Below are 13,727 nucleotides of genomic sequence, written 5' to 3'. Positions count from 1 at the left end.
TTCTTCTATTGTCTATTTTTTATCCACATAGTAGATTTCTCAGTCTCTTAAGTGTAGTTTCCTTCAATTATCTTCATGAAAGCTTTTCTATTCCTGTTCCTAATGTGCACACACACGTATAGTTCTGCAACGTAAGATGGTTTTGTTGTAGAATTTAAGAGAAGTTCAATTATTTGAGTATAGAGAGGCCAGGACTCAGGAATGATTTTGAGAAGGAAAAATAGTTTACTGATGGCCGGCCAGACTCGGGAGCTTTCTGTTTGAATCCCGAGCCCTGAACAAGATTTTCAAACGTCTTTTATACAGAGAGGAAAGGCCAAATTGTACCTTTGTTTCATTTCTCAATAGGCTTCAATTAGCATATATATCTTCCACATCTTAGGTAAGCTTTTAGCATGGACTCCAGATATTCTAGATAAGCTTTTAGCATATTTGGTTTTTGCATTTCCCCTAAATACTTAAAGTTTATAGCCCTTGCATTGTTAAACTGTTTCCTGGGACTGGAGCGGTTGCCATTGTCCCTAAGGGCAGGACTGCAGCCTCTTACCGGTCCACACCCACAAGTCAAACAGCTTGGGTTATCTCTGAAGAGACAAAGAGCCTTCCACCCATAGCCCACATCAGTTTGACCTCTTTAAAATCTTTTAATAAAGCTGTAAATGACTTCCTGTATTTTCCCCAGAGAATGACTTTCCTAATTCTCTATCTGTGCATTTATGCTGATATTGATACTCTCTATTCTCTGTGAGTTGTCTAAGGGACTGACAAAAGTTATATAATCTGCCCTTTCATTTTGTCAGGATGAAAAGTTGTTTCCACCATGAATACAACAAAAAAAGTTCTCTCAACTACACAGATCTCCTTGACCTTATTTTACTACCTGTAGTATAACATCAAATACAAAATTCCTTTGAATGCACTTTAACCATTTAATAACCATCATTATTTGTACCAAAAACTTGAGCAATTGTAAGAAGATAGAGCATTGTAGATTCAGAGAGGTAGCTTGTGAGAGCCAGGAAGGCATCTCTCAGTGGACTGACAAAAGCTTCTACTGGAGAGCCCGTAGGATGAATTGTTAAAAGACAGAACATTGTTCAGTCAGGTAGGATGAGAGCTTAAGCTGTTGTAACTTGTATGTTAAGGTTAATGGGTCTTCTTTATATCCCGTTAGCTGTCTATCCTAATTTTAAAACCCAGGCTGCTGAGTTTCAAGTTTTATCTGCTATTCAGTGTACAGGCCAATGTGCTAGTGTTAAAAGCCATGTATTGTTCATATTACTTGTGCCCAATGATTGCTTATAAAATGTTCAGAAAAGCCATATGAAAATTATTAGGACATCATAGTCATTAATTCCAAATTTACCCTTGGTTCTTTACAAACACATGTATTACACTTGAAATGGGCAATTGTACCTGGAAAATTAAAACTACTTGGAGTATTACCATTCCATTCATGTCATGCTTTATGCATGGTCCTTTCTGAATCTTTAGATTGTTTGCTTTTCTGAAATTCTTGGGCCCTAATATCTATCTTTGTAGTATATTGTATATATATAGCGATATGCCTACATATGTGTGTGTGTGTATATATATATATTATTGATTTCCATTAATAGGATGATTTTATATCATTATCTTAATTGTCAATATGTTGCATACATAATTGTCCCTAAATTTATAAGTGTAAAAATCAGAGTGAAATAATTGTTGAGAAGCCAAAAGTTATTGACTTTTAAGGGCTGATTGCTTTCAATTTAATAATATAGAAATAGTATCTCTTCATATACAGCTGTATACCTATGGACCTTGAACATTCACAAGAGCAGTCCTAAGAGATGCTTGGCCAGTTGCCAGGTAACAATTTATTCTTCTTTTGACAGAATGATTTGGTAAAATGTCATTAGAGAAGCATGACATCAGTCCAAGGCATGAGTCTTTCCATTACCATGAGTTAATTTATTTAAGTAATTTCTGGAAAGATACAGAGCAAAAAGTACACCATCTCATAATATTTTTTTAAAAAATTATGGTGTCATTGAAGTAAAATTGAAATACGTGTTAAATGCCACATACTTAAACTGTACAATTTGATTCATTTTGACATTTTCTTGTTTTTCTTTGTAATCTCTCTCTCTCCACTCTTCCTGACTTCTATGCCCTTTTCTCAAGCAAATACTGATATACTTTGTGTCATACAGCTTGTGAAAATACAATAAATGAGATCATCTATTGTCCGGCTTTTTCACTCAGCATAATTATTTAGAGATTCATCCTTGTTGAATATGCCAGTAATTTATTCATTTTCACTTAGTAGTAATCCTTTGTATGTTTATAGAAAGTTTGTTTATTTACCTATAACCTTGTTGATAGACATTCTGATTGATTCCAACTTTTGGCTATTGAACAAAAGCTATTATAAACATTTGTATACTGGTCTTTGGGCACTTCCTTTCTTTTCTCTTGGGTAAATACCAAGTATTTTAACAACAGGATCATAGGCTAAATATATATTTATCATTTGAAGAAACTGTTTAAATGTTTTCCAAATTATGGTTTTGCATTCCCAACAGGCTTGCTTTTTCCTATCTTTGCCAAATCTTGGTATAATCAATCATTTGATCTTATACATTCTAGTGGGTGTGTAGTGGAATCTCACTGTGATTTCAGTTTATATGCCTTATATATGTAATGATTCTGATCATTTTCATATGTTCATTTGTCATTCATATATTTTCTTTGGTAAGCTGGCTGTTTAAATACTCTGCCCATATGAAAAAATAAGATTGTTTTCTTTTGTTTGAATTTTGAGAGTGCGTAATGGATGTGAGCCCTTGTCTCACACTGTTAGTAGATTCTTCTTTTTCTTAACAAAGTCTTTAAAAGAACAGAGTCCTTAAGTTTTATGAAGGTTAATTTATCAGTGTTTTAAAGGGATTGCTTATTTAGTGTCATAATTAAGACATCTTTGTTAAATCTATGGTTACTAAGATTTTCTCTTATGTTTATTTTCAGATGTTTAATAGTTTCAGCTATTATATTTAGGTGTATGAACAATATCAAGTTAATTCATGTGTGAGGTGATATGTAAAGGAAAAGTTTAATTTTTATCACAGTAGTTCTTTTTGTCATATGGCGATTTAGGAGTTCTAGTCAGTGAATTGTTTGGGCACCATTGCTGAAATCAATTCGTCATATACATGTGCCTCTGTGTATGGATATGGATATACTGTTATGTTCCACTTACCTATTTGTCTATCTTCATGTGGATGCCACAATATCATGATTGCTATAGATTTATAAAATTCTTGAAATCAGTAGTGAAATTCCTCCCAACTTGATTCTTCTTTTTTCAAAGTTGTTTTAGTTTAGATAGGTCATTTCCATTGCCATATAAATTCTAGATTTCTAAAATATTTCTAAATGAAATTGTGAAGAAAGATTATTTTGCTTACAGACATATATAAACAGAAATTTCTAAACAAATTCTAAACAATTTCAGGAAATGTCTGCTGATATTTTGATTACAATTTTAGAGTCTATATATCATTTTCAACAGAGACATTTTACAATAGTGAGTTTTCCAATCAATGAACATAATATGACACTATTTCTTTTGGTAGATACTCCTTAATTTCTACCATTAATGATTTGACTTTTTGGATGGCATGTCTTTTACATATACTTTTGACTTTAATCCCTATTTATTTTATATAATTTGCTTATATTTTAAAAGATATTTAAAAATTTGATTTGAATACTCCTGCAAGTATAAACAAATACAATTTTTTTGTGTGTTGAGCTGGTATCCTTCGGCTTTGAAAAATTCATTCAGTAGTTCTATCTTCCTTTTTTTTATTCCATACAATTTTATTCACTGATAATTATGGCATGCATAAATACATGAAGTTTTACTTTTTCCTTTACCATCTCATTGCCTTTCTCTTTTCGTTTTGCCTTATTTCCCAGGATAGAACCTCCATATTGATAAAAGTTGTGAGTAAGTTTATCCTTGCTTTTCTCCTAATCTTTGTAGGGTATAATAAAGTGTTTCAATATTAATATGTTAGCTATAGTTTGGTTTTGTTTTAATTTATTTTTAGTGTCCTAACCCAGGCTGGAGTTAGAAGTCCTAACCCAGGCTGGAGGAAACAAACAATGGCAGTATACTGTCTACCTTTAATGGACTCCTACTATGTGCTAGGCCCTGTGGCATCTTATTTGGTCCTTCCAACACCATAATGACAGAAGACCTCTCTTATCCCCATTTTATTGGTGATTTTCCCTCATTTTGGGGACTTTTTTAGGTTAATTAAATGTTATGATGCCATTATATTCTTGCTACTTATTCAATAATATTATGTTTGGTTTTTCTGTTTTTTTCCCCTGGGTTTGAGAAATTTAGTTATGATGTGCCTTGAGGTAGCTTTCATTATGCTCCTTTATGTAAAGGCTTAATTGAGTTTCTTATATCAGTTGGTTTATATTTTTCAATAAATTTGAAAAATTTTCTGCCATAATTTCTCCACGCATTTTTCTTTCTCTCTTCTTCTTTTATATTTTATAAATATATATATAAAATTAGAGTGCTCAAAGGAGAATATATATATATATATATATATATATATATATATATATTTGACAACTCAAAATTTTCTGACTCACTAATGCTTTGTTTCAAACTCCCTCATCTTTTCTTATTTGTCAAATCAACTGTTGAACCCTTCCCTTCTGATATATCCTCTCTGATTATTCTTTCTTATTCTTCTTTGTGCTACGTAAATCTTTGTGTACTTGTTAGTTTAATATATCTGATAAAAATAACAAAAGCTCACATTTAGCTACTACAAAATAAAAATTTAAAAAAATATATATATATATATCAATAGTCCTATTTTAAACAATATTGTTTCTAAAAGTTGAAGCTGATCACTTCAATGAAGGAGAAGTTATTCTTAGATAAGCATCAAGTTGCTTGATGAAGAATAATTTTTCTGTCTGTGCCTTATGAGTAAAGGAAAGAAGGAAGGAGAAAAGCCATATTTAGTTAAGCTCAGAATTTTTAAGAGACTATAAGAAAAATGCAATATTCATGCCCAGTTTAAAAACATCATTTATGCATTACATCCAATAAGTTTTAATATAATATATTTGTATCTTTCAAAGTGGATTTCTTTTTTATGAATTTTGTATGTTTACTTCTTGCCTTATGAAAAGTTGCTCTTTATTATCTTCAGCCCTGACAAGGATAAAGAATTCTCATTTATCTATGTTTAAGAATTTGTCTATTAAAAGATTCAGAAAGCTAATAAGAATAAACTAAAATGATAACAGTTGGGATCTTCACAATATTAGGTAAGAAAAAAAATCACTTGGGATTTGCAACTCATTGCATATCCTGAGTAAACCCCAAATTCTACCGTCTAGCTAGATATTTAATATAAATATATCTATGATTTTTTTCCCTTGGTGCCTAGATGAAGGAATTTGAAATAGTTCGAGCAGAAAACACTTTGAAAATTGCCCACAAAATAATTGCCACTTCCACTAATAGAATAAAAAACTATTTTGCTTACAATTTAAAACACATACACACATATACAAAGGGAAAAAATAGAACATAAAACAAATCAAACAAGGAACATAAAATTGAGGAACTCAATAAATAAAACTAGGGATATTGTAAATAATTCAATTCAAAGTATAATTATTTATGTTCGATGTATTATTGATATATAGAATGGTATCAATGATATTTTGAAAAACCAAGAGCTTTTCACAAATGAAAAAAAGGGGCACTTTATAAATAACCAAATTGAATCCCTAGAGATGAAAAATATTGATAATAGGAATTAGAAAATTAATTATTGGGTAAAATAAGATTAGATAGCCAAAGAGAAAACTGTTGAAATTTAAAATAATCCCTTTTTTAAAAAGTATTCAAAATGGAGGATATGAATGTAAAACAATGGAAACTGTGAAGGAAGTCTTAACACACATAGGGGTAAAGAAGACCTAAACACCTTCAACAATGGTGTTTTGACTGTAAACCTTAAGACTAAAGCCCCCCCCAAAAGAAAGCTATACATAAACATTATAATCTAATTAGCTAGTCAGTTTTACTTATGGGTATACATAAGCAATTCTGAAGCTACTTGATATATATCATAGGATTGAACCAACAAGTAAGTGAATTCTAGAGTATAAAAGCCAGATTTTTCAAAGTCAGAGAAAGAAGTTTCAAATAAGTTGAAGGGAGGCAAAAATGAACCTTGTGGTAAATAGAGTTTGAAATATCAGAATAAACTAATATTTATTGTAATATATAAATTGAAGGGTAGACACAGCAAGAATTATAGCTCTATGTGCATACATAGTATACCTACAAAGCTCTCTCGGCTTGAGAAGGTATGGAAACAGTTAAACTTCAATAGCAAAATGCACACTCAGTACTCATATTTTGGTTGCTAAATATCATTCTCTAATGAGACAAACCAGAGCTTCTTGAATACTTCACTGGTGATTTTTGTAGTGCAAGAAAGTATGGAAGGGGTAAAGTAAACAAACAAACAAATAAATAAATAAAAACAGCGAGAATGTCAAAGAGACACAGGAGCCAACTTGAAAGAGTTCCCAGTGGTCAAAGTTGGAACAATTTGAACAGCAAATAAATGTGGAGTATTGGAATGTAAAAGAATAAAATAAATATACTTGTGTCCATAATGAAATAAATAACTGAATAAACAAACATATACAAATAAATAAATACCAGAGAAAAGACAAATATTCCCTACAGAATAATTCCAAAAATTATACATAGAATCTGTCACCTTCAGGATGTGATATTTTATTCCCCTCTCTTAAAGTGTGGGTTAGACTTAAGTTCTCTTTCCAGGCAATTGAATTCAGAAAGGGAAAAATGGTAAATTCACAGTGGGGAAACCTGGCATATACTACCTTTACCAAGTGACCAAGATTATTATCATGAATGAAAATTTAGGATGATGACATGTACCCACTGACATGATGTGATGTTATTTTATCTCTTCACTAAAACTCCCAATCCCAGCCTAACAATAACAAAAACAACAGAAGAAGCCAAACTTAGAGACATTCTACAAAACAGCACCCCAGAATGCTAAAAATCACCAGCCCAGAACACTTTCAAAACAGTTAAAGTTATGTAAATCAAGAAAAGACTGTAAAATTATAAAAGATTGTATGGAACTAAGGAACCATAGTAACTAAATGCCACATGGTTTTCTAGATTGAATCTTGGACATTAAAAGGGTGGTAGTAAGATATGGGGTCTAGTTAGTAGTAATATTTTGATGATGCTCTTTCATAGTTTGTAACATATGTCTCACAACAATGCAAGGTGTTGGTGGTAGGGTGATGTTTGGGGTTACTGTATGATGATGTGCATGTTTGTTTTGTAAGTTCACAAATTTTACTATACATTTATTGCCTATATATGTTCATGTATGAAAGATATACAATTTTATAAAAAGAGACAATAATGAAAAAATCTGTAAAAGCTGAATAAAGTCATTATTCAATTAATATGGTTATTGCTACTGAGGTGTCATTGTTTCTAGATTCTCGCAGCAGACAATGTAAACATCTATTTATCTGCATCTATTTATCTATATCTACCCCTCTATCTATAATCTACCTACCACCTGCTGACACACATACATATATTTTAATATAAGATATATTAACTGATACACACACATATATATACATACACACATACCTATATACTTATACATAGAGAGACAAATCTACATCTATTTCTTTTCTCACTAGTCTATCTGTGAGTTCACACCAATGACCTAATTCTAATCCAAAACCTCAGGGTCTTTTCTTTTCTAGTCTTTCCTTTATCATATATTTACATAGCCCTTCTTTCACAATGAGAAACTTGACTCCCATTAATCTCGAACAATCTTGTATGCCCCAACCATGTTAGTCTGCACTTTACTTCTGGCTCCATTATTGCTTCCTTGATTCCAATGTGCCCTCTTTGGCTTTATCATCTCCCTGGCCCATAGCCATACTACTACCAAGGGAAGGGAAGAAATTGAAGTTATAGTAGAGAAAGAGAAGGGAAGGGAAGAAAGGAAAGAAGGGAACAAAATGGGAGTAGAGGGAGAAGGAGAGCATATCCAAATTTTCAGGGACCTACACAATTTTAAAAACAACTCTATTTTTCTAGGCCCACATTAATCTGTGGCTTCCAGAAAGTCAAGCTTCTTCATAACTGGAGAGTTTACTTTTTCCACAGTAGAGTAGAATGCCTAAGGCATCTATACAGTCTGCATAACTATGACTTATATTCTCTGTCTTTAGCCAATACTGATGTGGGCTATGGGTGGAAGGCTCTTTGTCTCTTCAGAGATAACTAAGTTGTTTGACTTGTGGGTGTGAAACGGTAAGAGGCTGCAGTCCTGCTCTTAGGGACCAGCAGGCTCCAGTCCCAGGAAATGTTTAACAAAGCAAGGGCTATAAACTTTAAGTATTTAGGGGAAATGCAAAAACCAAGGCTTATCTAAAATGTCTGGAGTCCTTGCTAAAAGCTTACCTAAGATGTGGAAGAGATATATGCTAATTGAAGCCTATTGAGAACTGAAACAAAGGGACGATTTGGCCTTTCCTCTCTGTATAAAAGACGTTTGAAAATCTTGTTCAGGGCTCGGGATTCAAACAGAAAGCTCCCGAGTCCGGCCGGCCGTCAATAAACCATTTTTCCTTCTCAAAATCATTCCTGAGTCCTGGCCTCTCTATACTCGAATAATTGAACTTCTCTTAAATTCCACAACATTAATGGCGACCACGAAGGGACAATAAATGAAGGCCAGAGACGGTAGCATTTTGCTGCCCCTTCCAAATCCCCGAGGAAGCCGGGAGGACTTGGGTGAACCCCAAATCTGGGCGCCCCTGGATTAAATTTAATCCAGAAAAGATGTGGGCTCCACCAGAATCTTCCCGACAAAATCAAGGGGCAATGGAAGGTCTGAAGAGAAAGATTCTGGGAACGAAAAAGAACTCCGAACATGGAAGAAGGTAAGACTCCCCGGGTGAGCAGAGTCTGGAAGGCCCTAGCTTTAATTGCTAGGAAGGGGAGGCTGATCACCTCCCGAGAGAACCCTAGTAGCCCCAGAAGGCTGGGGGGAAGCCGTTCTCTCTAGGCTTGGGAAAAGGAGGAAAACCGGGGAAAAGCCCTGGTGTTTTGGGTTTGTCTAACTGCATGTTAGAATCTGGTACTGGTCTTATATCCACTAAAGGAGTGGAGTCTCGATTTTAATAGGAAGGGTATTTATAGGTTCGAGTCCTAATATCCTGGAAATTGGTCTAGATTAAGGAAAACAAAACTTGGTTACAGGAAAATGGATCGGCTTTTCTGGTGGAGCTTGGTCTGGGTGTAAAGTTTAAACAGTGGAAAAGTCTAGCTGGAATCTTTTGTTATGGTGCTAATTTGTGAATGAATTTGCTTTATACCAAATGTTAAGTGTTCTGAGGTTTGTGATGGCTGTGGGGGCAGCCGTGGTGAAAATAAATATATAAACTTGTGAGTCAGATTAGTGACCTTTGTGCTTCTGTCTGTGTCAGCTCAATGTTAGTGTTGGAGTTGTGTCCTTACATGAAGTAGAATTACAGCTGAGCTGGAGCCCTCCCTTGCCATTGGCAAGGGGGTGAAATGATTCTGGGGCAAAAGCTGAGGAGTCTAGATGTTTGTGCATGTTCTGGTGTCTTGTCTCTGGTCTGGCCCTTTGCCGGGGCTTGGAGGCCATCTGTGTCCGCGCCAAGCACCCAAGTCTGTTGGGAATGTCCCAGTCAGGGCGGCTGGGTTCCTGGGAGAGTTGCCAAATTTGAGTAGGTTCTGTGTGCCCATTTTGGCTGAAAGCTGGAAAGGGGGGAGCGGCTTGCCCCTTTCCAGTGAGTCCACCCTTCTATTCATAAGCCGCATTCCTGTTTGTTGTGCACCCGACTGCCTGGAAGAGGGGGAAGTGAAGGAGGTGAAAAGCAGAATCAGAATAAATGCAGTAAAGTTCCCTCCTTAGGGTGTCAAAGCCAAAATACGTTTGCATTCTGCTCAGGTTCTTAGAAGGTATTGTAGTAACCTTAAGTAAGAGAATGTTCTGTGAAGGTAAAATTTGTGTTAAGGGTATAAATATAAAAGTTTTACAAAGCATTGTTTAAGGTATTTAAGTGGCTAATTGCAGAAAGTCATTATTTAACAAAACTGAATTGATAATAATAATAATAAAAGGCAATTTTATAACAAACTTATTCGGCAGCCAATCTCCCCTGCCAACTTACTTCCAAAAAAACTGTTTCTGGTATTACATGCTGCTGAGTATTTAAAGTGAAGAAAAGTTCATTATTTTAACAAACTTGTTTAGTATTAATGGCAATTATATGTTGTAAGAAGTTTGCCTGGTGGCTCAGTATGTGGGATATATGGAGTGTGTTTTTATTGTTAAGGAAACAGAAGATGATTTTGTCCTAAGATAAAATGATTGATTATTGGAAAGAGTAGAGTGTGGGACAGAACCTGAATGAATACTGAAAGTGTAGAAGGTTTGTGGAAGGGAAATTTTTATGATTAAATTGAGTAAGATCAATATATAAAGAAAATCATTTATCAATAGCTTCTTGTGCTTTAACCTCATCATATCCTCAATGTTTGAAGAAGAGTCTTACCTCTTTTAAAAGAACATTTTATGTTCTAGAAATCAAATCCTGAAAAGTAGCCTTTTATTTCAAACTAACTGCAAGAGATTTATTCTTTCACTTTAAAGGAAGAATTAAAGTAATGGTTAAGTTCATTTAATATGTTATAAGTTGAATGAAAGGTATTTAAAGGTGTTATAAAATTAATAGGTTTTAAAAAAAATTAATAAAAACTGTAACTAAGAGTTAAAATCATTTATAAATGCATTTATATTGTAAAACAGTGGAAAGACAATAACTGAGATTATAGCTGGGTGAATTTAGCCTGAAACTATTATTTAAGTGTAAATTCTACACTAACCTTTCCTTTGTTTATGGTTGCTTCAGGCCTAACCTCGCCCTTTGCCTTTGCCTGTGGTTATTTCATAATTGAGAAGAGCTGGGACATCACTGTCTCCTCTCCTGGTATTAGTAACCCTTTCTCTCATGAATTCAAGTGTAAACTAAATAAATTGCTGCCTGATAGAATAAGGTTAAATGACCACTGGAGTTTTATTATCTCCAAAACCAAAAGGGGGGTGGAGGGGGAGAAGTCTCCTGCCTTGACGGTCAGTGTTCCTAAGAGTGGCAATTCATGAGAGAAAGCAGTCTGTCTCCCTGAGGCTTCAAATAGCCTCAGTAAATATATATAAAACTAATCTTGTTGCTTATCCAAAATTCTGCTAATTTCAAGGTAAAATATAAAGTTCTAAAACAATGGTGCTAAGGCATTGAGAACATTTTGGTTATTACAATCCATTAAGTAAGAAAGAAAATTCTTGTGGTAAACTGCATGGTCATAGTGCAAATTAAGAAGAGTTTCAAAAGTCTTTGAAAAGTTTAAAGTAACTAAAGTCATGTTGTTGTGTCAAACTATTCATGTCTGCCTATTTGCTCAAATTGTTAAAAAATATGCAGTTATATTTATAAATATTCTTAAAGCCCAAATTGAACTAAGCAGGATGAAAAAGTCATAGAAATCTGATTATGGAAACAATTGGGAAAGGGCCTCCTCTTTGCAAGAGCTTTTAAGGCAAGACTAGGTGTGGCAGATTAAACCTATCTACTAGGCTAGGGAATTAAGAATCAGTTTGCCTGGTAATTTCCCAGTTTAAACCTTTGTCAGCCATAAACTGGAAAAAAAAAACAAAACAAAACAAAGATTAGGTTAATTTTCACAGAAGAAAAATGTTGATGTAACCCGGCGGCCTGCTGCCTCAGTCTCCCACTCCCGGGTTGGACAGCAGTGGAGGAGACCAGTTTAGGCCAGTCCTATGGGCAGTGGAAGGATGCCCAAGAAGGAGCTAACTAAGTCGGTGCCATTTCAGCACTAAATTCTATTCCTTATTTGAAAAAGGGGGGAGCAGGTAAAAACTAAAATGGTTGGAATGTGATAGAAGAAACAGTTAAATCAAACTTTTGCGTGGGAAAGTTAAATCTCAGATAAGCTGTAACTTCTGAAGTATCCAATCTATGGAAAAACAGGAAGAGCTTGCATGCTAGGCTTAGGGGTATAAATTGTGTCATTTTTCTTTGTTCGGGGCACCAGCCATATCTGGCTCTGCGCCCCTTCTTGCAAGATTGAGAATAAAGTATTTTCTTCTCCACAATCTGGTGAGCCTTATTTTCTTCCAGAAGATTTCTTTCCAACAAAATAAGGTAATTAGTGGCTCTATTAACAAATTTCAGTAAGAAAAGGAAAGTCCATAAAAACTATGGAGAGATCTTTCCTGGGTTATGATTTTAAAAAATTAAGTAATTGTGTAATGTGTTTTGAAACCTGGTAGTCAGTTATGCTTTTAAATTAATAATTTTCATAACTTAAAGAAAAGAAGTTTTTAGCTTCCTGTAAGGGAAAAAGAGAACATTCCTTGCATAAACTATTATGGTTTCAATTTTATTTAACTTGAGTGTAATCTCCCATAGTTAATTTATAAACTAAATTAACATATGTACAAATCTTTACGGTAATGAAAATTGTAAGTTCACATTGGTGAAATTAGGCTAAAGGGAAAAGATTGTAGATATGCTCTCTTAAATAAAGAGTAAATTTCTTTCATTGGTAATTGTAATTTAGTAAGTTTATTTAAACATGAGGTGTCTAGTCAATGCGGTTATAGTCAATTATAAAGAGTTTGTAAAACATCTTCCAAACTGAAAATGTTTAAATAGTTCTAGTTGTAGAAGTCATTGTTAACTAAAGAAACTTAGATTGGTATTGGTAGCAGAAATAACTTCATGATAATAAACCTGTCTGAAGGCCACTGCAAAATACACATTTAAGTAAATGATAATAAAAATGTCTTGATTCTATTGGAAAAATTGTTTTCATTCTAACAATGAAAAATAATATTTTTCCTCTATTACTAAAGTAAAGCACCTACTGTTATCTTCATAGTAAAATTGTGTAAGTAAATAGTCATTTGATATATGTATTGCGTTAAGTTGTTTAAAATATATATAAAACAAGGAATAAACTTTAACATTGTCAAACTCTTGTGCATTCGAACCAGGCCTTGTATACATTACAGGTGGCCTCTCCATGTGAGTTATTGGCTAGGCTGGTCACTGACCCCTCAATTAAAAATATGTGCTATATCAGTCTCTGGTTCTGCTCCTGAAGTCGATGGAAACTATATTGCAGTTTCAAGCTCCTGCAGCCAATAATGACTCGGTACAGCCAAGTGTACAATGGATATCGCCTCCAGACTGGCACTGTTCCATGGTGCCAGAGAGCACTATGCACCAGGCTAGTGGAATACTGGAAAATCTCTGGAATACTGGAAGGATGCTACAACTTGCTCACTGCGTTGAAGAACATGCTAAGTGGAGCCATGATACCAGGAGACTGTAAGTAAAACTTAAACACAATTGGCATTATGGCCTGCTCTCATGGAGAGATAACATGTAAAGTATTACAAACCTGAAACTCAAAACTAATAATGGCAACTCTGAATCCTTATGCATTAAGTAATACATTAGTTAATATTAAGTGCTGTACTTTTATC

Source organism: Dasypus novemcinctus, chromosome 15 (genome assembly GCF_030445035.2).
Source record: "Dasypus novemcinctus isolate mDasNov1 chromosome 15, mDasNov1.1.hap2, whole genome shotgun sequence".
NCBI classification, from domain to species: domain Eukaryota; kingdom Metazoa; phylum Chordata; class Mammalia; order Cingulata; family Dasypodidae; genus Dasypus; species Dasypus novemcinctus.
The sequence above is the reverse complement of the archived record's forward strand: the minus strand, read 5'-3'. Positions refer to the sequence as shown.